This window comes from Macaca mulatta, chromosome 4, assembly GCF_049350105.2.
Source record: "Macaca mulatta isolate MMU2019108-1 chromosome 4, T2T-MMU8v2.0, whole genome shotgun sequence".
Classification (NCBI taxonomy): Eukaryota; Metazoa; Chordata; class Mammalia; order Primates; family Cercopithecidae; genus Macaca; species Macaca mulatta.
The window spans coordinates 177,842,510-177,867,251 of NC_133409.1; the positions used below are offsets into that span (position 1 = coordinate 177,842,510).

The window sequence follows — 24,742 nt, forward strand, 5'->3', positions numbered from 1 at the left end:
GAGGACATAAAATACTGACAGAGTAGGCTAGCCATGCCACTGGACACAAAGTCCTGGCTTTGGTCACAGTTGTATTTTTGTCATCTTGCATTTTTTCTGATCCTTTTGGTGTGTTTTTAATTTTTTTAAATGTTTGAAATGAAAAATCCATATAAAAATGTAAACTTTAGTTTCAACTCATTTTTACCAATAGCCACATATGACACCCAATAAAAACAAAAAGCATATACCTGTACGTATCTTGACAGTCATTAATATATTATTGAAAATAACAGTATATTGAGGGAAGGCTAATAAATCTGGGGACTGTATAGAAAAATCACAAGAAAACTGCATGTTCCAAGGCACTGAGCACCAAAGTACAGCAGCCCTTCGCTCACTTATTCAACAAACAAGGGTGATGCTAAGCACTGAAGATTCACAGAGAAGGTGATATAGCCATGAAAACACTGTGTCAAACTCTAAACATGTCTCAAATACACAGAATGCAAGCTACAGAGTATTAAATGCCATAGAGAATGCCAAGAAGTGCCCTGCAAATCCAAGAACTCATACCTGAGATAATCAGAGCGCTCTATCAAAGAGGTAAACACTTCTTCTGTGCAGGTGGGTTGGGTGGGCAGGGAAAAGGGAGAGCATTTTAGAGCAGAGGAAAGAGCATGAGGAAAGTCACTGCGGTCAGGACGACCTGGACAAGGCCATGTTCCATATGAATTCTACTCAGGACTGTGGGGCATTTGAAAGACTATGCAAAAGATTGCTGAGGAGAAAAGAAAGACAAAAAGTCTGCATCCAAGAAAAAGTACAGAAAGGGAGACGAAAACACACCCAGAGAGCAAACAGATAGATGGTTTCAGCTTCGGTAAAAACAAAAGCACAGTACACAATTCAGGAAATTAAAAACAGCACATCGTGAGAGCAAGTTAGTAGGAAAGTCACATGAATAATTTTTTTAAAAGATAACTCTACCTGAACCTCGTGAAAAAATCCGAACTATTTTATTCCATATAATCTATAGGTCTATTAAAACAATCATCCATAAAAGTTGGGTTTTACTTTTGAATCAGTGAACTCATTTTTTTTTTATTCTAAGTGTCTCTGTCTCAATATCACCAAGTTTCTTTATCACCAGAAATAGAAACTCAGTATCACCAAGTTTCTATATCTCTCAATATCACCAAGTTTCAATATCACCAGAAACAGAAAAAGGTATTTTAAAATCTGCCTTAAGTTTTCAAAGCTACTATTTTAATAGATTTTCCCTAAAATTCTAATTGTTCTACCAAAAATATGAAAAGATGTCATTGGTCATTACCACATGAACTTGATGCTTTCCCAGAAGCCTTTCTTCACAGTAATCTGTGGTCTCTGGATGAATTAGTTACAAAATCACTCCAAACAGTGAATAGGCAATTTACAGTCCATCATTTCTAAAATGTATAGGACTTCAGCCAATGTAAGAACATTAATTAGATGGGCACTAATGGAATGTGACTACTAGAAGGAAGAAACTGAGATACGTTTTTGGCCACAACACAATGGAACATCCAGAATGCTCAAGTGAATCAACTCATGAACTATTAGAACAAATAAAAGCGTGGTGAAGGGAATTAATGTACAATTTTGAAAAATCAACAGCTTAAATCCCAGCAATTACCAACAGTAAATAAAGATATAATGAAAAACATCCTTTACAGTAACAAATATATAAAGAGGCCTATGTGAAACAAGTCACAAAACTTTATAAGAAACCATGAAAGAAATTTGGAATTTAAAAGGGAGATACTCCTTGTATATGAAGATTGAATAGTATACAATGCCGCTCTACCCAAATTATTGTCCTGGAATTCACAGTGAAAAGGTCTGCAGAAGAAAGAGGAAAACAAGGGGAGCGACTTGTGAAAATGATTCCCAAGTTCGTTGGAAAGATTAAACAATTGACAGGACCCAGGAATTTTTTTTTTAATTCCTTAAATTTTATTATTATCTATTATTTAAAAAAATAGAGCAACAATAATGAAAACTAACATAAGACTTGACACAGCAAACAAACTCTGATATATTAGTTCTCTCTCAGTCTCTCTCTCTATATATATATTTATACACATACACACACACACACACACATAAAATCTCATAAACCAATGTAGAAGGAATAAATTACATACAAAACAGTGCTGAAAAACTATTTGGGTAAAAAAAAAAAAAGTGATATTTACTTCCTGTCACATGCCAAAATAGAATGTACAGGGTTTTATTACCTGTTTAAAAAGAGAAACAAACAAAAAATACTGGTAATTCTTTAACTGATTTTGTGTGAGGAATGACTATTTTACAAAAGAAATTTAAAAGAAGTATACAAAACCAAATGAAAGATACACACATTTGATCACATGAAAATTGAAAACTTCTGATGTTTACAAACATCAAAAACTTGCAAGGCTGAAAAAGCAATTGTGGGAAATATCTGCAGTGAATGAGGAAACACATGCAGATATTTTCTTTCAAAACTAATCTGAAAAAATAGAAAGAATGAAGAAGACCTACTATTTGATAGCACAATCAGGTGAATACAGTCAGTAACAACCGTACGTTTTAAAATAAAGGGTGTAACTGAATTGTTTGTAACTCAAGGATAAATGTTTGAGGGATGGATGCCCCGTTCTCCATGATGTGATTATTTCACACTGCGTGCCTGTGTCAAAATATCTCATGTACCCCATAAATATACACACCTAATATGTACCCACAATTTTTAAAATTTAAAAAATACAAATAAAAATAAATTTTAAAAAATCTGAACTTTTGAAAATAGGTTATCTGACCATAGGTTCATGAGATCCACATATGTAAAGAAAAGTCTTTGGTTTTAGAAACACTTTGAAAAGACTCATAGCTTCTAGTTACATGGGTATAAAATAAAGTCACCGAGACTTTTAAAATCCATCAGATTGCCACGTCTCTGTTCTTCCAGAAAAAAAGGCTGTCTTATTTTATAACCCTGAAGTGTTATATTTAGAACTAAGGTGTTTTTTATTTTCTCCTTTCTGAGTGTTTTTACCAAAAACCAAGCTTACCTTTCAGTCTGTTTATCTGTCAGATACTTTTAGTATCTGAAAAACAAAACTAAAACACAATAGGAAAAAAAAAGGTGAGAATTAACAGTTCCACTACATTTATACCTCTGCAAATTTTCCTATTAAGTCTTAAGAGAGCTCTGTGCTGAAGAAACAGGTCCACTGCTCCTCTGAGTGTGCACCAGAAAGACAGTGGGCAAATGGGGAGGCACCTCAGATTCAACACAGGCTTGACAATAAAATCTATTCCTCTCTCTTCTCCTCTAAACAAAGCAAAATAACTCAGAAGTACAAAAAGAATGGAATTAAAAACACAAGTATCACTATCTACTACACATACTGTCCTGCTACTTGACAATATGACTAAATTAAAATGAGGCCTATGTTTACATATCAAATGTTAACAATTTTTCACTTTCCACTTGGCTAAATGTTTTATACCTTTTGATTACTAGTCACATAATTTCTCCAAAAACTTAAATCTCCAATAATAGTGAAAAACTCATTTATGCCACTCTTACACACTGAATCATCCAATAAAACTTGATTTCACCAAACAGCAGTGATAAAGTATTACAGAAAACTGATTTACATTACAACTAATTGCTAATTGTTCAATAACATGTTAATATTCACCTAAGAAGATCTGTTCCAAAAAAAAAGAGCTTGGAACAGTTTCTATCTGAATGACAAGTCTAATTAATCAAATCAATTCTGCATTTCAATTTTGGTAAAAAAAAAAAAAAAATCAATATGTAAGTGCAAAATACAAAGATGAAAAAACGTTCATCCATATAGTAAGCTTTCAACACTGAAGAAGAAACATCAACATAAAGCACCTGTACAGTTAACTCTGGGTCCCTCCCTGACACTTACTCATTTCTTATTCTCATTTCCCCTCTCTGTTTGTTCCTCTTTCAGGCCAGGGCTGTTAAACAGATCACAAAGGATCAGATGGGAGCAGAACTGAAATGGATATGGGCTTTGCAAATACAAGAGTCACTTAAAGCAATGAAAATCCTGAAGTGAGGAGACTGATTTGGAAGTAGGAATTCAGACAACACCTTTCTAGAGTACGGTCATACGCGTGTCAAGGAACTAATGCTCTTGCAGGTCAAATGTCAAGAGATGGTGACATGCCTTAGAAGCCATATTCAGTTTCATCAATTTAAATCACCAAACTATCACAGAAACCATCAAAAAGCAGTATCAGATCCCAACCTTAATTTATAAATAGAAAGCTTTGCTTCTCAAAACAGGGCTTGCCTACATATGGAGCTGGGAAGCAGCTGTTCCACACTGCCCTAAGATAAACATGGCTCATAGGCCAAGACTACACATTTTCACAGAATAATATTTTTATTCCTGGAGAGATAATATTTTTGGATTGTTTTCCTGATATTAAGCGATTTATCATTTTATGTTAAAAACAAATGGGGAAATATTTCAGAGGAGAATAAAATCATAATTTGGTAACTAAAGCCCCAAAACTATTAAATATTTCACACTTTACATCATCTTGTATGTATAAGTATACATACCCATCTTCCGCCAGACTTGATTCTCAAACAAACACGAGCAAACTGCTCCACACCTCTTCTTGTCCGATAAGAATTAATACTGGTGACTTCTCACAGCAGTACAGTAGTGCATAGCGATCTACCTCATTCTTTTCAATGGTGCCAAGTATTCTGTCATATAAAAGCCCATGTTTACTTAGCTGTTTCCTTACTGATAAACATTTGTTTCCAATATTTTGCTAAAATCAGTAACTCTATAATGGAAATACTTGTATCTTTTCATACACATGCTAGCATTTTTAGAATAAATTTCTGAAGCTGACTTGCTAGTCAAATGGTTTGTGTGTTTTATATTTTAACAGATAGGGCCAAATGGATCTCCTAAGAGGGAGTGCACCAGTTAGGACTCCCATCAACAACGTACAAGTGCCATACTCCCCGCACCCTTTGTACCACTGTGATTAAACTATTTTACTGCTATACTGCCAAGTAGTTTTACTACAATAGTTACTGTACACTAAGTGATAATGTGAAAGGACTTTAAAAAAATGTCCTACTTTCCAAAATACTGTTGTTTAAATCATCATCCCTGGCCACAAACATTTTAAAATGTATGAAGCCAGAGGGCCACCATATTCATAGGGAAACATAAATACATTTCTAAAAGAGCATGTGATTAACAAGAGGACAGGCATCAAGTCCCTTGGAGGCTTAGGAGAAAGAACAGCAAATGTAGAGGATGCCAGAGGAGACATTCCTGGAAGAGGCTGAGGTTCCAACTGGATATTTAATGATGAATCATACTGGGGGAGCCCAAAGCAAACAGGGATGATGCAGTAGATGGTAGATGATGTACGTACAAAGTGCACAACGGCAGAGCTCAAGTCAATAGAGAATTATATGGTAAGCTATAGGTCTAACACCTGGCTAGGGACTGCTCAAAATACAAACAGGCCAGTCAAACAAGAGAATCAAAACAGTGGCCAGAGTACAGTTTTTAAAGTGCAGGAAACTCAACTATACTCAGCCACCACCAGTTCAGAAAGACACTTGCCTCTGCTGAAGGTGAATACATCCTCATTGCCCAGCAAGGTAAGAGGTTCCTCAGACATGTCTAAACTGTATAAAATATCTACTTAATATGATAGCATTGCTCAAAATAAGTAAGTCAGAAAATAACCACAACTTTCCCACTTCGTGTTTCATAATCTAGCTGGTCATTACAGTTCAGTCATTTCAAACTGCAAGAAGCAGCACACTCCAGCAAAAGAAAGGGGTTTTGAAAGAAACAGTCCTGGGCTCAAATTCTGACTGCGTCGTAACTAGCAAATTCATTCAACCTCTTAAAAAATCACAATGTCCTTATCTGCAAAATGGTCATCAAGGCTACGCAGATGAAATGGGATAGGTATGAAGCTAGAGGGCCATGAGAGACACAAGTCTCCTTCTCCTCCCTGTCCATCTATTTCAAGTAAGACAAAATAAACAGTATTGCTTAATTATTGACTGTTCCCAAAATCTTTTAGTTTTCTAATTTCATTGCCGTAACTCCATTAAAACAGTAAAAAAGTATTTGGTGATGAAAAATGTCAAGGCGATTCAGAAAGCAGAATGGTACACTTTAGAGGTTACCAATGCCAAGAAAAAGTATTATGGATTAAATTCAAAAGATCATATAAGAAAATCAATATTAGTATAACATTCTTGATTTGGTCTATAAACCTAAGAGCTGGGTCAACTAAGAATAACTTATTTTGCTCAATAAAAACCAATGTTCAGTATCCACTCTTCTCTATGACTTAATACTGAGCCATTACCTTTTTAATGCGGTTCATCCTTGTCTTGATTCTCATCACCCGCCCATGAAAGCATTTGCCCTACGTGCCCTGCACCATCATCACTAACCCCTTGGGCACAATATCATATGCAATATACAGACGATTGGTGTTGAAACCACCTAATATTGCCCTTGTTTTATTTGTTTCCTCTGACTCTGTAACATCTTACATCCAACATAAATAGGTAAATACCTTCAGGTGTATTAAAAGTAAGGTTCTCTGAGTTAGCATGGTTTTAAATAAAACAAGTGATGTTAATCGGAGTAACTCAGCTACTTTAGGTATAATATCAATCATCAAAATCAGCCAAAAACTGCTAGAGTAGCATCTTCCCAACTTCACATAAATAAATCTGCTAGTTTCTTAACATTCCATGCTTTCCATTAGCCTTTCTATGGCTCTGCTCATTTCTTTTTTATAACCATATACTTCTTTCTATTGATTCTTAGCACTTCATATATTGGCAGGAAACTATTGCCAGCCTAATGTCATGCATTTATGCAGTGCTTTCAATTAAGTCATTTTGGAACCTCCTTAGCATTCTGCTGAAGATGATGTGCTATGCCCCTGCAAAGTGGGTGGCTTCATTCTTCTTTACATTTCCAGCACACGACCCACTGCTTGCTGCACACTGGGTGCTCAGTGTCTATCACTGGAGCAAGATGACAGCATGTCTCTAAAGTTACACAGTCCTTAGCCTGAATCTCAGCGCTGGTACTTCCCAAATTTAACCTGAGGCCTGGGCAAATCATGTGACCTCTCAGGGATTTCGTTTCCTGTCTGAAACTAAAGGGGATCAGGAATATCTACTTCATTGACTTTCTGTGAAAACTCAATGAAATAATGTATTTACAGTGACTACTACAGCAGCTGTGCCATGGCACATTAGGGCTCAGGAAATTGGAGCCAATTCACTAAACCATGCACATATCCTCATTCAAGTTCTCTTGGAGATCATAAAGTACCTCAGCAATGTTGGGTAATAGGTTCAGAGTAGGGCAGTAGGTTCAGGGCTAAAGCCCTCTCTCTAAGACCAGTCACTATAGAGGTGTGACCCCAGGCCCCAAGAAGCAGCTAATGCTCTCTGAAATTCACTTTGATAATGCTGAATTATTTCCCACACATTGTTTTTAGTTCAATTCTGTCAATGTTGACCTCGCTCTGCCTTTCAGACTCAACCCCACTCTGACCCAGTAACGATACCAGCTGAGGTAAAACTGGGCTGGCTAATCCCCAGCTCTCCCTTACACATGTCCATCTTCATATCAAACCTTTGTTATTTCACTATTGGCAATAATAGCACCAGGGGAACTAGAGACAAATGTGAACAAGACACCAGGTAAATTAACTTATGTGATCAGACAGGAGAAAATCCCAGCCACCAGAACACTGTTATTCAAGCTCTTCCCTGTGGCCAGGGAATCCTAAGGGGTATAGTTTGGCAGGCTGGACATGGGACATGTGAACGCTCCCAGAGATGTGATCCGTGGCTCTGGTTAATCTCTCATTATGAGTATCTAAATACATAGCACTTTAAAACTACAACTCATTAGTCAGGCAAAAACTCTTTGAATGAGGTAACATTAACATGAAGAAGGCCATGATTAAGACAGCCAAGCAAAACAAAAGAGAAAATTCATTCTGTTAAAGCCCATCTAAGTAAAATACTGAAAACATTGTAGAAATAAGACTCAAAAAATATATACGTAGAATAAGACCATCAACCAATTTTTTTTTTTGAAAGAGTTTTACTCTGTCACCCAGATGTGATCTCGATTCACTGCACCCTCGACCTCCTGGGCCCAAACAATTCTCAAGCTTCAGCTCCCCAAGTAGCTGTGACTACAGACCATACCACCACACCCGGCTAATTTTTGGGACTTTTTTGGAGACGGGGTTTTACCATGTTGCCCAGGCTGCTCTAGAACTCCTGAGTTCAAGCAACCCTCCTGCTTACGCCTCCCAAAGTGCTAGGATTACAGGCATGACCCACTCCACCCAGCCAAAAATTACTGAATTAATGTCTACTACAGTAACATTCACTCCTGTAGAATTTACAAACTACACACTCAAATACATACATATTCTGACTTCTCAAATTTAACTACCCCATTAGAGAAGGGTGAACAAATACATGTCTGGGGAAACACACATAATCCAAAGGTATCTGTCAATGAACATAAAATTTCATTGATGCCACCTGTTTGTGAATCATTTGCTACTCCATAATATTCCTGTATTCATTTTAATTTCCTCCAAAGCTTTGAGTGAGATTAAAACTCCATGACGATGCGCTACAGTTATTCTCCTAGCCTATACCATATAGGAGGCAACACCCCACACAGTACCCTCGATGTTCCTGGGGTACCCGTGGAGCCAGCATAAGAAACACAGCTTCCTCTGGGGATACATAACACTGAGCTGAATGGAGCCACCAGCACAGAAGCAGCATAAGCTACATCTCCTCTCTCGTGGGACTTAAAACCTACTTTGGGACGTAAAACTGAAAAAGCAAACATCTACATGGCGAAGTAGGTCTCAGAGATGTTCAAAGAAAGGGAAATCACAAAAGAAAAAAGTGAGGATGGATAAGATTTAGAAGACAACACTACACAACACTCTGATATAATAATAAATCTATATATTTGCTCACTGTCCCAGGTTCCCAAGGGGCTCCTAAAATCTTTGTAGTATCTTGATTGATAGGAATAATAGGAGCAGCTTGTGTTCTAAAATTTGGTGTTTGTCCCATTCCCGATTGAGAACTCCTAAATCCCGCGGAATTTCTAGGAAGCTAGGAGTACATTTTGTTCTCATAATGCCACTCTTGGTGGCCCATGAGACAGCTTCCGGATGGACACAGGTCTCCAGAAATATCAAAGCAAGAACTGAGGGCCTCACGAACAGAAAGGGGAAAGGGGCTGGAGATTAAGGCAATGACCAATAGCCAATGATGTAATCTATCATGTCTATGTAATTAAAGCTCGATCCAAACTCCTGAACCACAGAGTTGAGAAAATATCCCGGCTGGTGAACACAACCAAGTGCTGAGAGAACGGTGTGCCGGGAGATGGCATGGAGGCATCACACCCAGACCTCTTCACCCTGTGTATCTCCTTCTGGGTTGTATTCTTTATAATAAACTGTTAATATAAGTGCAGTGCTTTCCTGAGTTCTGGGAAACTTTTTAGCGAATGATCAAGGGGACCCCCAATTTATAGCCGGTTGGTCAAAACTGCAAGTGATAACATGGGGTTTGAAACTGGAGCCTCTACTGTGGGTAATCTTGTGAGACAGTTTTTAACCTGTGCAGTCTGGGCTAACCCCAGACAGTGTCTGAATTGAATTGTAGAACACTCGGTTGGTGCCCAGAGACTTGGATGATTGATTGACATAAAAAAAAATTTTTTTTAACTCATACATTTGTTGTCACAAGTTTTATTAAAAACAAAACAAACAAACAAACAAAAAACAGGTTGAAAGCATATCAACTATGACAGGGCAACAAAAAGACAATTGAAAAACACTGGTGAATTCATTCCAGATCTCAATCACAATTCATAATTTGGAACCATCACTCTGACATCGGGAGACACTGAATAAGGTAAAGCATATGACTTGTTTTACAAACTGATAAGCTACGTTAACTTTAAAATATTTTATCACATGGTTTACCTCACAGTAAAAAAGGATTGCCTCCAATGAGCTTGTTTATAAGTTGGTTGGTAGCCACATTTTTTGTTTTAATAGAAACAACATTAAACAGAGACTTTAGAAATCGACCAGACTACACTATCACTGAAACACAGCACTCTAATACCACAGAACTTACCCACCACACAGAAAAGGATGACTTTGGAAAGTTATAGAGATAAGACACTTCCCTCCCTCGAACTGCTCAGGCCTGCTAATCCCACTTTATCTCCAGCGAAGATTTATAAGGTCATGTCTGAGGAAGTACGAAAGACGAGCTCTTTGGCACAAAACTGGGCAAACTGCAATAAGAAATTACTCCAATATTAACAGGTTAAAAACAGAAGGTTCCGGAACATGGGGCTGCAGAGAAAAAGTCTACATGTTAGGTTTTTTCTTTTATTTTTAAGGACCTCTTACTTATAAAGCATTCTTGCTAGGAAAAGATTCCTAACTCAATTTGCCATAAAATCTTAAAAGTCAACAGGGATAAGGTAGGAGTCACCAAGATACCATAAATACACTGCCATCAGTTATCCTTCAAACCATACAATAACACCAATGAAAAGATGTAGCCTTAGTGGATGTCAGAGACATGATGGACTAGAGGGATCAGTTTAGGAAATGGAGGCAGAGATTGCCCCCCATCATATGGGAGCTCAAGGGCACAGAGCTCAGCCAGAACCTAGGTCTCCTGAATCTCGAGCTGTTCATCTTTGATGACATGACACTGCCAATGGAGAGCCTATTTCACGGTCTTGGTGTGAAAAATAAAACACAAACAAAACCCCCTATCATTGTACCATTCATGCTTAAAACTCATGGGAGAACATAACCGTAAAATTATAAAGAATATAAAATTATTTCCTAGACCAACATTCTCAACCAACAGGGTCAATAGTGCTTTGGGGGGAAGGGTAAACAAAGAGGGAGACTGAGCATTTTCTGGCTAAAATTATTTTCCTAATTCCTTAAAAATACACCAAAGCTAACATGTAGGCTCTAAATGAATAAGCGACTTAACAGCAACAAAAACAAAAGGTATATATACATTTAGATATAAAAAATCTATTAAAATCAGTATTTTAAGGTGAATGCAAAGAATGACATGAATTGCAGGTACTCTTTTACTGTTTGACAACCAGTCTTCCTACTCTCTGCACAACCTATGAAGGGGTAAAATTTCCCCAAAGGGTATTGAAAGTCATCTGTACACACCAGTAGTCAGCATGTCATTCCAATAATGTGCAGGACAGTATCAACATCCAGTGGAATCCATCAAGTGGAAGTCAACACAGGGTCAGTGGGCAGAGCAAGCTGAGCTGTCCCCTTTCCCGTACTATCTACTCTCAAGTGAGGCAGGTGGTAGACAACTCACTCCAGGATAAAGGGTAAGCAAGGAGAAAAGGAAGGAAAGATAAACTCAGCTCCAGTGGTACACTGTAAACCCTAAGGGCAATGTATTAGTCTATTCTCACAGTACTAATAAAGACATACCCAAGACTGGGTAATTTATAAAGAAAAAGAGGTTTAATGGCCTCACACGGCTGGGGAGGCCTCACAATCATGGCGGAAGGTAAAGGAGGAGCAAAGGTATATCTTACATGGTGGCAGGCAAGAAAGTGTGTGCAGGTAAACTTTCCTTTTATAAAACCATCAGATTTCATGAGACATATTCACCATCACACGAACAGCAAGGAAAAACCTGCCCTCATTATTCAATTACCTCCCACCAGGTCCCTCCCATGACACATGGGGATTATGGGAGCTACAATTCGAAATGAGATTTGGGTGGGGACACAGCCTAACTCTTATGAGGCAAGCTCCACATAATCTACAAAATCTATAGTATAGCCTTTCCTGGATGTTTCAACTCTTCATAAACCAATTTGACAAATGATATAGACTTTGTATTAAATAATAGAATTAAAGTAGAATAATAACGGTTACCATTAGCACAGGCCTATAAAATGAAAGATAATAAATGTTAATTTCTTTTCCTTCCTTTTTTGTTAGGGTGTAGGCTAATTCAGCCAAAAGTTATGAAGGCACAATTTCCCTGGAATTTGTTAATTGAGATATCACTCCAGTGTAAGGAATCATGGCTAAGGAACAGCTATTGCCAGCTGCATTTGTGAGCGGCCTAAGCTGATTTACCATTACCATGATTACGGTTTTACAAATCTATTCAGTAATTCACAAGTTTAATGCCCTTAATGCTGAGTTGGGCTACAACACTGGTTAGCTGCACTAATTAGTTGAATAGAAGACTATCTGAAGTTATTAGAGGATTATATGTAAATTAATGCTAAGAGTATGTAAATAGGTTTCTAATTCCAAATATTGCCTCTAGAAAAAAAAATCCACAGCACAACTGCCCCATGCTCCCCACACCCCACTCTGACCATCTGATGACACTGGCACATGGAGATGCCATTCATGACGACAGAGCAAATCCTGCTGCTGTGAGTGCATCGGGTCACCCAAATGGCCACCAGGCTCCAGTGGTGTTCCTGAAGAGGGTGGAGGGAGAAGGCTGCTGCTCCTGGAACTTGAAGCTTTCACGAAGGTGACACAGGAGGGAGCCCAGGTCAGACTCTAATCCTGGCTGGTGCCAGTCAGTGCGGGAGACCAGACCTGCCCTGGCTAAATACCTGCTGGTGGATCTCAGAGCAGGCACACTGAGCCCTGGGGACAGCAGCCACATGGGCCAGGCTCTGTCTGCAGAGCTGACACAACTGCCGTGTGCTGGATGTTAATGATTTGCTTCAGGGAAAGACAAAGTGGATGCTGCTCACCAAGTGTCAGGGCCCCTGCACTAGAATCTGTGATTGTTCTATCCAGAACAGAAGAAATGTTCCTTCAGTCACTAGCCTGGTACCTTGGGTTTGCCCTGGGGCTGCGCATAAGCTCTGAATCCAGTGAGTTACACATCAGAGAGAACAGGAGGCAGAGCAGGCTCCACTGATGGCACAAATAAATAACACTGCACTCAGTCATCTTAGGTCATTCTCCTTTGGGGTTTGTCCACTTATCTTAGGATGAGTTAAGAAGAAATTCCCATGTCAGAAATTGAGTGTGCATAAACTGTTATCACACATTGCCAAACATTCTCATAAACACTGTCCCTGTAAATGCCCCTATCAACAATATATGAGAAGGCACTTTTCCCAATTCCCTCCTAACATGGTATATTGTGAGTTTTTTTCCATCTCTGCCAATCTGATGCTTAAAAATGTATGCTTTCATATTTATTTATAATATTAGTGATACTTAAAATTCTTTATTCAACTTTGGTACTTACTTTTTGTTAACAGCCTATCCTTGGCATTTTACTACTACTGTGTTGATTGTTTTCTTATCAATTTATCCATCATATGTACTGCAAATATTTGGTAATTTCTCCTTCATGCTTCCTTATGAAACTTAATAATAGAAAAAAATCATTTAAAATTTTCATCAAAAAGGATAAATTGAGGCATATTCATAAACAAGTAGACCATTTTTTCATGGCTAGCTTGATAATGAGTACAAGTAATTCTACCGGATACTTGTTTAGGAGCCTGCCGCTTGAGCTGTAGGAAGATTACTGGGCCCTACAATAAACTACTAGAGGTGCTTGTGGCTTCTGCTCTTCAGCGACTGAGTGATCCTTTGTGCTTGAAGCTTGGAGGCTGCACAAAGCTGAAACTGGCCCCTGCACAGGCAAGCAGCCCAGGCAGCAAAGTACTGGGAACCATGCCAGTCCCTGCTGCCACTGGATGGCAGGAGGGGGCAGTACTTAGCATGCCCACTAGGTGCATTTAGCACCAGGAAGCAAAATCAGTGATGCGTGGCTCTGTCAATTTCCTTACCTGCACTATTCAAGCTGGAAATAGATTTGCTTCAGGTGCTCTGGCTCCCACAATGTCAGCAGTTCCTCTCCCCTTTGACTCAGGAAAAGTATATTTGAGAAGCACCCACCAGAGCTCCCAGCTTACAAGGGGGTGAGGGATCCAGAAGCAGCTGCTATGTCGTGCATCTCTGGAGTAGCCAAGCAATGTTCAGCCATTCTTTCCTAACTAAAAAAAGACTGAACAAAACCAAAAAGGAACTTTTCAAACACTGAAAGCCTTTTTTGATAAAAGGTGAAGTTTCTCAAAATCTGCCACCATGAGGTACATAGATGTACAAGAAACCAGATGTGTTTGCCAGAGCTTGCTAACAAAATCCTTCCTGTGGCAGGGATGGCACGTCTCTCAACATGATGCTCTCAGGAGGCAGGGATAAGACAGAGGAGGGATAGGATCTCTTCTTGGTGGAGAGCCCTGTGACTCTCCCTCCCTGCACGGGGTGAAGTACACAGTGACCTTGGTGCACTTCTTCCTAGAAGGGGACTAAGACTCAGGGGCTACCAGTCAAGTCTGGAAAGGCTCGAGTTCATTGTTCATTTCATCAAGTTGTGGTAGTAAAGAGCTGGGTTTCTTCAAACACTGTCTATACACAGTTTACTGTATATTTATGCTTGGAGTATGTGTACTGTTCACACATTGGTAAACAGAAATTTACCTCACAAAAGGGCTCAACTGTTTTTTCACTGACATGTTCCAAAAACTTGCCAGAAGCAGAGCAATAAGTGAGAAAAGAAAGGGATGATGGTTGAAAGGTGGGGGGATCCACATTTTTCCAGAATAGTAGGATGGAATTGTAACCAACATCTTGGTAAAAAAAATAAATAAATAAAAAATCATAGTCTCTTCCCCACAATAATACCACAATACCTAAAAAGACCAGTGATTGGCAGGTAAGGAAAGAGAAAGGTGAAATAGATTATAAACTAATTGATAAAGCAAAACAAAAAAAAAAAATCCCAGAAGTAAATTCCCAAGCAGCTTCAAGCAGGTGAAATGCATATGTGTGATCCTCTCTCTTCTAAATAATTTTACAGCCCCATACAATAGGGTTTGTCACTACTGCTACGAGCTAAAACAAGAGGAAGGAAACATGAACTGCGGCTTGACAGTTAAAGACTGGTTTACTTTAGATAAAACCCGAGAGGGGCTTCTGGCTGATTTCACTCAGGAGCGCTTTCTCTTACAGACTAAGAGTATATATTGGTTTTAGGGTGACGGGGTCTATCACAAGCTTGGCATGTTTCCATGTGAGGGAGAAGTTTTATGACAGGTTGGAATGTCTCTGGGAGGAGGGGAAGTTATCTTGGGAGCTGGCATCTTCCCGGGTGGAAGGGGATTATCTTGGGGCTATAATGTCTCTGGTCGGGGAGGAGTTTGGAATGTTTCCGGTTGAAGATGTTATTTGTGGTTTATGGTTGTGCTGACCTTAGCCATTAGGCTGATGCCCTTTGAATTCAGGCAGTTTTTGATCAAGGTGAATTTTAAAATGACAGTGCTTGTCCAAGATGGTGATACTCCTGCTCTATCAACTACAGAACCAGGATCAGCTCTGGAAAGTACTTGAGGAAGCCAGCTTCCCTCCAGCTCTTCCCTCAGGCCCAGCAGGGATGAGTCCTTCCATCACTGGGTCATTCTATTCTGTCCTCTCAGTTGGTGGTAGAAACCTTGGTAAGATTCTGGATGGCAGTTCCTTTACATCCTAATTGTCATATTTTAACAGAAACTCATAATGAAAAAAGACTTCAAAGCCTACGTCTCTAATTGTATAATCTGAGGTACAAGGAAAGCAGCAGGAGGTTTTTTCAGCATCTCTCAAATCATAACATAAGAACAACCCAGGCTTCCTAAGGCCAAACCTTGGGGTCTCTATTGTGCAAAGAAGGTTAAGTCCAAGATGTCATAAAAGACAGGTTTATGCACTATTATCTTCAGTCCAACAAAGCTCTCTCACTTTAAATGACCCAGTGGGTCTTTAAAATAAATAAATTATGGAGCATAAACAAAGAAAAACTTTTTTGAGGGGTAGCATTTTACAGATCAGAGAAAAATCTAGAATCTTTGCATCTTATAAAAAATAAATTATATGCCCTATAATATCCAATATCTGTATCTATGAGTATATGATGAGTACTTCCAAAATAATTATTTTTAATTTTCCCCTCAAAATGTATAGATGTTTAATAAAAAAAATTAAAACCTGGAAACACAGATTTAATTGTTATTAAATTGATAAAAGTAATAATGCACTAGATGCTTGCAAAAGAAAGCTTTCAAGTAAAACAATTGTTTTTGGTAAGGACTGAAGATGGGAGCTATCGCTGTGAAATGATGAAACTAATCAGAACAATCCACGTATTGATCAATAACAAAGAGGGTAATCAGATGTCCAGGAATACTCAATTATCAAACTCTAATCCTCACTGGAAACACTTCTAAAGCTTTCTCTCTGAACACAAGCTTTTGTCTTTCAAAATAGCAGACAAAATCAAAACCAAAATAAACACCATATAGAGGAAGGTGAATCCTGCTTAGGCAGGCAATAAAAGGGAATTAGTGCCCGAAGGTCACATCTCTGCAAGCCCCACTGTCCCTCTGTGTGAGGGCTTACACCAGAACAACAAGGGTCCCACACAACAAGATGACCCCTCCAGGACCCTAATCTTACCTCCCACCCTATTACAACCAAAAGGAAACAAACCAAAGAAAGAAAAAGAATACATGCTAAAGCTTTAGTTCCTCACTTAAAGCAGCCAATGCATTTAATTGTAAATTCAGGCAATGGAAACAATCTACCTTCATTCTAGTTTAAAAAAAAAAACTTACTCCTTAATGAGAACATGCTCTGTGGTTCCTCATCATATCACCAGGGATAAACACTGCTCACTGGGGTTCATAAACAGCTCTTCTATACATTGACAAACATGAATTTGTTTTTATAAAAGACAGATAATACTCTGTACTTTTATTATCAAACTTTTAAACTATCCAGTGTTATTAAAATCATTTTACAATTCTTGGAAATAATTTCAATGGCTACCTAACATTAAGCCAAAACAAAATGACAGTTTGTTTTATCATTTCCCTATAGGACATTTAAGTTGCTTCCCATGTTAAATTTATATTTATATGACTATTTGATGAAAGCTTGCCTGCCTCATCAGATTGTAAACACGTGTTTGTTTTTGGTCACCATTATTGTTCATTCTCTAGCAAAACCTAAAATATAACAGGTACAAATAGCATGTGGTCAATAAATGAATCTGCCCTTCAATTCTTGCCTCAAACCAGCCTCATCTACAAAAGGTTTTAGCACCAAGAGCTGGTTGGAAATAATGTAAGATATAATTTATGTCCCACCACACCATAAATTTTGAATAGCTCTACTCTGTGTGTGTCATAACACACATGTGAAAGTGGGTGATCAAGTATCTAGTTAATCTTTACTAAAGATTCTGGGAAACGGCTACTTGACTTCCTAAAAGCAATCAAAATATGAGGCAGATTTAGTGGATGAGGGAGGAAAGGGTAGCATCTGGAGGTTCCCGCATTTAACCAGATTTGATTGTAGAGACAATCTTTCAAGCACTTTATATGATACATTTCTATATGGATGAAAAATGACACTAGGGTGTGAGTTAAACATAGAAGACACCTACCAAATGGGGATGAAGTAATTACAGCAAAGTTTAGTGCAAATGTCCCTGACTGAACAGCCTCACCTCTTCACCCCTGCACAGTCCTAACCTTGTCTCCTACAAGGCACAGAGGCCACACTCAAATTATGACAAGAGAGAAAGATAAACAAACACAGGAATGCTTCCCCCAACACATCACACAGGCCACACTCCACCCTCTGCTCACACTGTTTCCTCCCCTCTTCATGCAGAAGCTCCACCCATCCTTCCAGATCCACCTTAAAGGCTACTTCTACAAACAGTGCAAGAACACATCAAGTCCAATGCACCATCTGCCATCATGTGTAAAGACCTTTTCTACCCATAGGATTTTAGAAGTCTGAGCATCATGAAAAACACAAATGAAATACTTACTGAAATTAACACCTGGAAGGTACATAGTGACATCAGGAGAGTAACTGGGGCAATGATCACTTTGTACAAGTGACCCAAGAACAAAGGCTTTATGGAATCAGGAGAAATCCATAACTTTTTTTATTGCTTTGATGTCCAAGAGAAGGTCAGATCCTTTCTAAATGACCTGCCCTCATTGGTAACCTTGACATTTCCAATATAGCTGAGAGATGAATCTTATGTAACTTTCTCTAACAAAATTCAGCCAGCTTCCTGCTGTGGTCTAAATGGCAGAGCCCTCATGAATGAGATTAATGCTCTTGTAACAGAGGACCCAGGGAGTTAGCTTGGCCCCCACCACCACCACATGAGGGCACAGGTAGAAGGTGCCATCTACGAGAAATGAGCCCTCACCAGACACCTAATCTCCTGGTGCCTTGGTGTTGAACTTCTCAGCCTCTGGAACTGTGAGAGATAAATTTCTGTTGTTCAAAAGTCACTCATATTATCCTGCTGCCATTATAGCTGCTTAAATGAACTAACAAACTGCCTCTGACACTGAAAACGAAAGTCTTAGAAAGCATCATTTTCTCAAGGCTTGAGGTACCAAAATACATCAATTATTTTCTAACTTCTCCTCTCCCTATCAAAAATTCCTACTTTCTCCCACCAATATTACAGCTATGAAAATAAATGTTGATGTTAAAATTCATACAAGTCACAGTACCACCTTAAGAGGTCCAAAGAATGCAAAGGAGGAAAGAAGCAGGTGCTTTTCAGCCACAGCAGAAAGCTGGCACTTGGGGAGCTGAAGGGCTTGGTCCCCAGCACAGAACTAATGGATGGGCAGTCAGCAGAGGTGAACCTCAGTCCTCTGGACAGCTCCTCTTACTCTGTTTGTGGCCTCCTCCCATCATTAACACTTCTGCATCCCCTCCCTCCAGCTGCTTCTAGCTTGTGTTGATCTCTCTGGAGAGCAGCAGATCTTCAGGGAGATCCATCTGTTAGAACAGCCAGGGAGCATCCATGCCACTGGAACACTGGAAAGGTGTTTCCCAAGGTGCGCCCAGTTTCTCCAGACGCTCAAGTGAAACGTTGCCCAAACCTTCTGGAAACCCATGGACTCTTCTCCTTTTTAGAGTCACGATGGACATTTGCTTTTTCTGCACCAACTTGACCTTGGGATCTATTTATCAAGTGGCATTATCCCAAGCATTGTGTGTTCTAAAGAACATCTTCAGGAAAGCACTTCCTTTTTCTTTCTTTCCCACATGGGTAGAGTGCAAATTTTCCAAACTTTTACAGTCTTGTTTCCCTTTTAATTATAAATCCCAACTTTCAGTCATTTCTTTGTTCCCACATCTAAGTATAGGTTGTTAGAAGCAGTCTGGCCACATCTTGAATGCTTTCCTGCTTAGGAATTTCCCACCCCTACCTTCTTGCCTCCCTTTAAGCTGATCCAGGTCAGGTAACAGAAAGCTTCCCGTTACCAGCAACTATTCCATACAGATCTGCAGCAACTCGATTCTTTCCTCCTCGGAAGAAAGAATTCTGCCAAGGGGCATAAGGCAGAGTGACAGACCAAAGCAACTTTTAGAAAGGAGTGAGAGTTTATTAAGTTTTAGAGCAGGAACAGAAGGAAGTAAAGGACACGTGGAAGAGGGTCAAGTAGGCAACTTGAGAGATCCATGAGCACTGTCTCACCCTTGACTTGGGGTTTTATACACTGGCATGGTCCGAAGTTGGCATTTCTCCTCCCTTAACTTTTCCTTGGGGTGGGCTGTCTGCAAAAGCAGTGGCCTACCAGCACTTGGTAGGGGCCACATGCATAGTATGTTTACTGAAGTTGTGCACATGCTCATTTGAGGCATTTTTTCCCTTACCAGTCGAGTGTTCCTAAAGGAAGGCTATATACCAGTTAAATTCCATCATTTTACCTCTTAGTGTGCATGCTGGAGCCCACTTGCCCAACTCCTGAGATCTTATCAGGAAGCTGCTCGTCAAAAGTCCAGGGGTCCTCTACCTATTGGGAGACTGCCTTTCCCTGGCACCGGTAGTGACCAATTATTATTTTAGACAGTTTAACAACTTCCTGACTATCACCTGATGGTCACCTGACATTCCTGGGAGGGTACAGGGGGCCTCTCCACCTGCTCATGTCTGGATAGCTATCTACTTTAACAACCCCTCCTAACATAGCTGACAAAGCAGAATTCTCAACCATAAGGAAGAACCTAACCATTTATCTCCTTGAGTTACTTCTTAGCAGGTTGCTGAAGCTGAGACAGGACAATAGGGTCTGGAGGCAGGGAACCTAAGGCCGATGCATGCTGAGTGGATATCAGAGGCTACTCCCTTTTCAACCACGCCCTTTTCTGCATGGCAGTTGCTGACTGGCAGTCGGAAATGAAAGTACCTCTCATTGGTCCCCTCCTGCAACCAATCAGACTGCTTGCGGACCTACTCTTCCCCTCCCACAACCAATCATACTGGTCGTGGGCCACTACTTCATTTGAAAAGAGTGAGCCAATGGGAAAGCTCTAGAAGGTATTTAAACCCAAGAAAATTCTGTAACTGAGGCTGAGCCACTTGCTGGAGCCCGCTCCCACTCTGTGTAGCGTACTTTCATTTAAAATAAATCTCTGCTTTTGCTGCCTTGCTTTGTTTGTGCTTTTTATCCAACTCTTTAAGATGCCAAGAATCTGGACAACTACCCTCAACTGGTAACATAGTGAGACTCTGGCACTCCTGATAAAAACCTGACCAGATCCAGTCAGCTAAAGACAAGACGGACTCCAGCACTGACCTTCCACCAAGTTTTTCCTCATTATCTTGTTGGGGGTTTTTGGGGTTTTTTGTTTGTTTGTTTTTTCTTGAGATGGAGTCTCACTCTGTCGCCCAGACTGGAGTGCAGTGGTGCGATCTTGGTTCACTGCAAGCTCCACCTCCTTGGTTCAAGCGATTCTCCTGCCTCAACCTCCTGAGTAGCTGGGACTACAGGCGCCCACCATGCCCGGCTAATTTTTGTACTTTTAGTAGAGACAGGGCTTCACCATATTGGCCAGGCTGGTCTCTAACTCCTGACCTCATGATCCTCCCGCCTTGGCCTCCCAAAGTGCTGGGATTACAGGAGTGAGCCACCGCACCTGGCCTATCTTGTTAAAATACTAAAAATCAGACCCAAGGGTGGAGATTTAACAGGCTAATGAGACATATAACCCATGTACTGCACAGGTGTGAAAAGTTCCCCAGCTCTACATGTCTATATGTTGCTCCTTTCCCCGCCTCAACTTCCTGAAAATGATAAGAACGAAGTCCTCCAGAGAGATAGCACAGAGACCCCTTTCCTGGACGCTGCTCCCTTGTGACTGCTCCTCAAGCCGCAAGCCTACTAAAACTTGTCTGCGAAAAATTTGTTTGGCTGGTATTAATTTTTCCTTTTGTTCTGAGATAGGGTCTTTGCTTTGTTGCCCAAGCTGGAGTATAGTGGCATAATCATGGCTCACTGCAGCCTGGACCTCCTGGCTCAAGAGATCCCCCTGCCTCCGCCTTCCGAGTAGCTGCAACTACAGGCCCATGTCACCATGCTCAGCTAATTTCTGTATTTTTGCAGAGATGGGGTTTTGCCATGTCGCCCAGGCTGGTCTTAAACTCCTGGGCTCAGACAATCCTCTTGCCCCAGCCTCCCAAAGTGCTGGGATTACAGGCATGAACCACCGCACGCAGCCTGGCCTGGTATTAATTTATGTTTACGGGAAAGCCACGAACTCGAGTCTGAACTGTAGTAGCACGTGTATGCTTCCCCTTTTTCCATGAGCACCCCGAGCATATTAATATTAGTTACTTTACATTACTGCTCTGATAATTCAAAAACCTCTGCCTGAGTCTGGGCCTGTGGGTTGCTCTGCCTCTTCAGACTGTGCTTTCTGCCTTTTAGCATGCCTTGTAATTTTTTGTCAAATATTAGACAGAACCTATTATGTAAAAGAACTGAGGTAAACAGGCTTTTGGTGTGAGGTTTTCTGTTTATCTGAGTAGGATTTAGCTGTTTTTACTGTTTGCTGTAACTGTAGATGCCGGAGGCTAAAATTTCCTACAGTATTCTTGTTTGGTCTCCTTTAACCCTTGCATTACTTTTCACTGTAATCCCTTGTTACCACGCAAGAGCCTAACTGATGTGGCGGTGAGTGTGAGAGGAGGTGAGTGTGATTAGGTACCGGGCTGTGCCCTTCACAAGTGGGTCTCAGCTTTATTTTTCCCCCTTAATGGAGACAGGAAGGCTAGAAGGGGACAAGAGCTGGGCATTTCCCATCCCTTGGGTCAGTTAGACTCCGATAAAAGCTAAGTCTGCTGGGCTTTGGTAAATAGTTTGAGAGCAGGCTTTTGTTAAAGAGAAAAGCCTGTTCTGGATATATTTCAAAATGGTTACTTTCCCCCTCCCTCTGCCAGAAACAAGTAGGATTTTGGTGAGACACTGGTGAGACTCCTGGAACTAAAATTCATGAAAGTGTGGCGGCTCCCCTAACGCTGGGCCCCACGGTCTTTAACTCTCAAAGTCAGTGCATGCTGGGCCCCCAGCAATTTATCAATTATAGCTTATCTGTTCCCACTAGTATAGGGGGTTGGAGTGAGGTTCTGCTCCTGGACTTCTGTTTCTGGTAACCTGTCATTCCAGGTATCCTCTCTCCATTTCTCAGGGAAGCGGTTTACCCAGTCACCTCAGTTCTCCCATGGGTCTAGGAAGAGTCATTGATTTTCAGTTTGCTCAGTCTTTTCTCTTATTGCAAGGACAGGAGTACGGACGTTCAAGCTCTTTATATTTTGTTTCATTAATATTTTGGCTTATTAATGTGTCGTTCGAGCAGTTTTATACTCCTCTACATTTACAATGTTCATAACTTCCAAAACATATGTTTGTTTCAAATACCTTGTTATAACATGCTGTCTTAAAGTACTACTTACACACAGGAGAAACACACTGTGCACATACAAGCATTTAGAGAAACTGCTAATCCCTCCCACAGTGTCAGTCACCCTAAGTGAATCTTTCCCAGTACATCTGACATTTAAAATCTCTCTGGCTGTTTTGATTACAACGATCCTTTCTTTATAAATAAATTCTGAAACCAGATGTCAGCCAACAGGCAGATGGCTCCGTTAGTCAGTTCGGGCTGCCAGTTAGGCTGTCTGGATCACCATCAGCATCCCTCTCCATGATGAAGCCCCTGCAACATGACACAGTGAGCATCAGCACTACGTGCTTCTCCCTTCCTCATGCACCACTCATTTGTCAATGCCCTGTAAGGGAGCAGGAGGGAAATGACTTCATTTAAATAAAGCAGTTTCCTAGATGGTAGTTTATCATGGTCATGTGCCTCTGAACGTGCATTTATAACCAGCCCATCACAAATGTGTGAGGTATTCTGCGTCCTCTATTCCTTCCTTTCTTCTCCAAAAAAGAAAGAAAGAAATCAATATACCCTTTAGAAATGAAACAAACATTATATTCAAAATAATATGTTGGCAAGAGTAGATTTTGGTGTCTGGGGAAAAACTTGCTGTTTTTCAGATTGTAGATGGGTTTTGTTTGGTTTTTAGATTGTGATTTCGTCATTTCTCCTTGCTCCTTTTTCTCACCATCAAATGATTTTCCCATTTACTCCTGTGATTTTTGGCTTCAAGACTTACTTGCTTACCTAGATAAATCTATAGTGAATTTCATTACAGTTTATGACTTTAGAATTACATTGATGTCAACAGACCAAAATGTCACACACAGGGATTCGATTTCACTGTGGAGATCTTTAGGCGCTGCATGCAAGGAAGGAGATGGGAAAACTTTATACCAAAGACACAGTAATGGGGAAAGGCTAGACAGTGTATACACAAAGGAAGACTTCCTTTGTCTGACATTTTAGCATTATATGGGGGCAAAGGGGTCTTAATCCTTGCTAATCCTTGGCCAAGATTCTCATAACAATACATAGTAGATTATATACATTATAATACCCAGATAGGCTGTTACTTATTCCAAAAATTTATTCCTAAAATCCAAGTCACTTAAAGAACATAGAAAACTTACTTTACAAAAGATTCTCAAAGGACATCTTTTCACAAAGCCAAGAATTCGCTACCAAAATCATCAACCGCCAACTACCTCTACACAGAATGTGCCTGCTTTGTAAATTCAGATTTTTGTATATTGGATTTTCCGAAAGAAAGAACACAACTGAACTTTTGTTACAGAGGTTGTATTTCTTTCTCAAAGAACACTAGATTGCTACATAAAATTTGCCTCACATTTCTCCAAAAACTTTTCAGATAAAACTGAGATGTATTTCCAATTCAATTACATGAAAGAGTAATGAAATCTGTATTTCCCCAGCTGTCTCTCATTCTTTGCACAAGAGATCTGAAGTTCTCTGGAGGCCACTGAGCCAGTGGTAACCCCATATCGACCAGGACCTGCGTGGGTCACAAGTGTGAGGAGAATCCCCCTTAATCAAGGCCACAGATGTCTCATGCAAATGAGCTATAAGATGATTAATCATTAGAGAAAAAAACACCCACTCAAACTGAGGAGGAACAAGGCATCACCTCTGCCTGGAAGAAAACAGACTCCAGGCAGTTTATCATATAAGGTGAGTGCTCAGCAAACAGCTAATGGATTTTCTCAGCTACCTCTTGAGAGGA

At 40.0% G+C, this 24,742-nt stretch overlaps 1 protein-coding gene across 7 annotated transcripts in view; it reads right to left on the reverse strand.

Moving 5' to 3' along the window:
* FARS2 (phenylalanyl-tRNA synthetase 2, mitochondrial) overlaps positions 1-24,742 on the reverse strand; it is a 517,158-nt gene that overhangs the window by 428,182 nt on the left and 64,234 nt on the right. Inside the window, exon 1 of one of the 7 annotated variants that reach the window (XM_078000979.1) lies at positions 4,619-4,769. The exons of 5 other annotated variants lie outside the window; for them this stretch is intronic. The gene's annotated coding sequence lies outside the window, so the exon portion shown is untranslated. Of the gene's footprint in view, positions 1-555; positions 712-4,618; positions 4,770-24,742 lie in introns of those variants that run through there. One more of the 7 variants, XM_078000981.1, reaches the window with a different exon arrangement.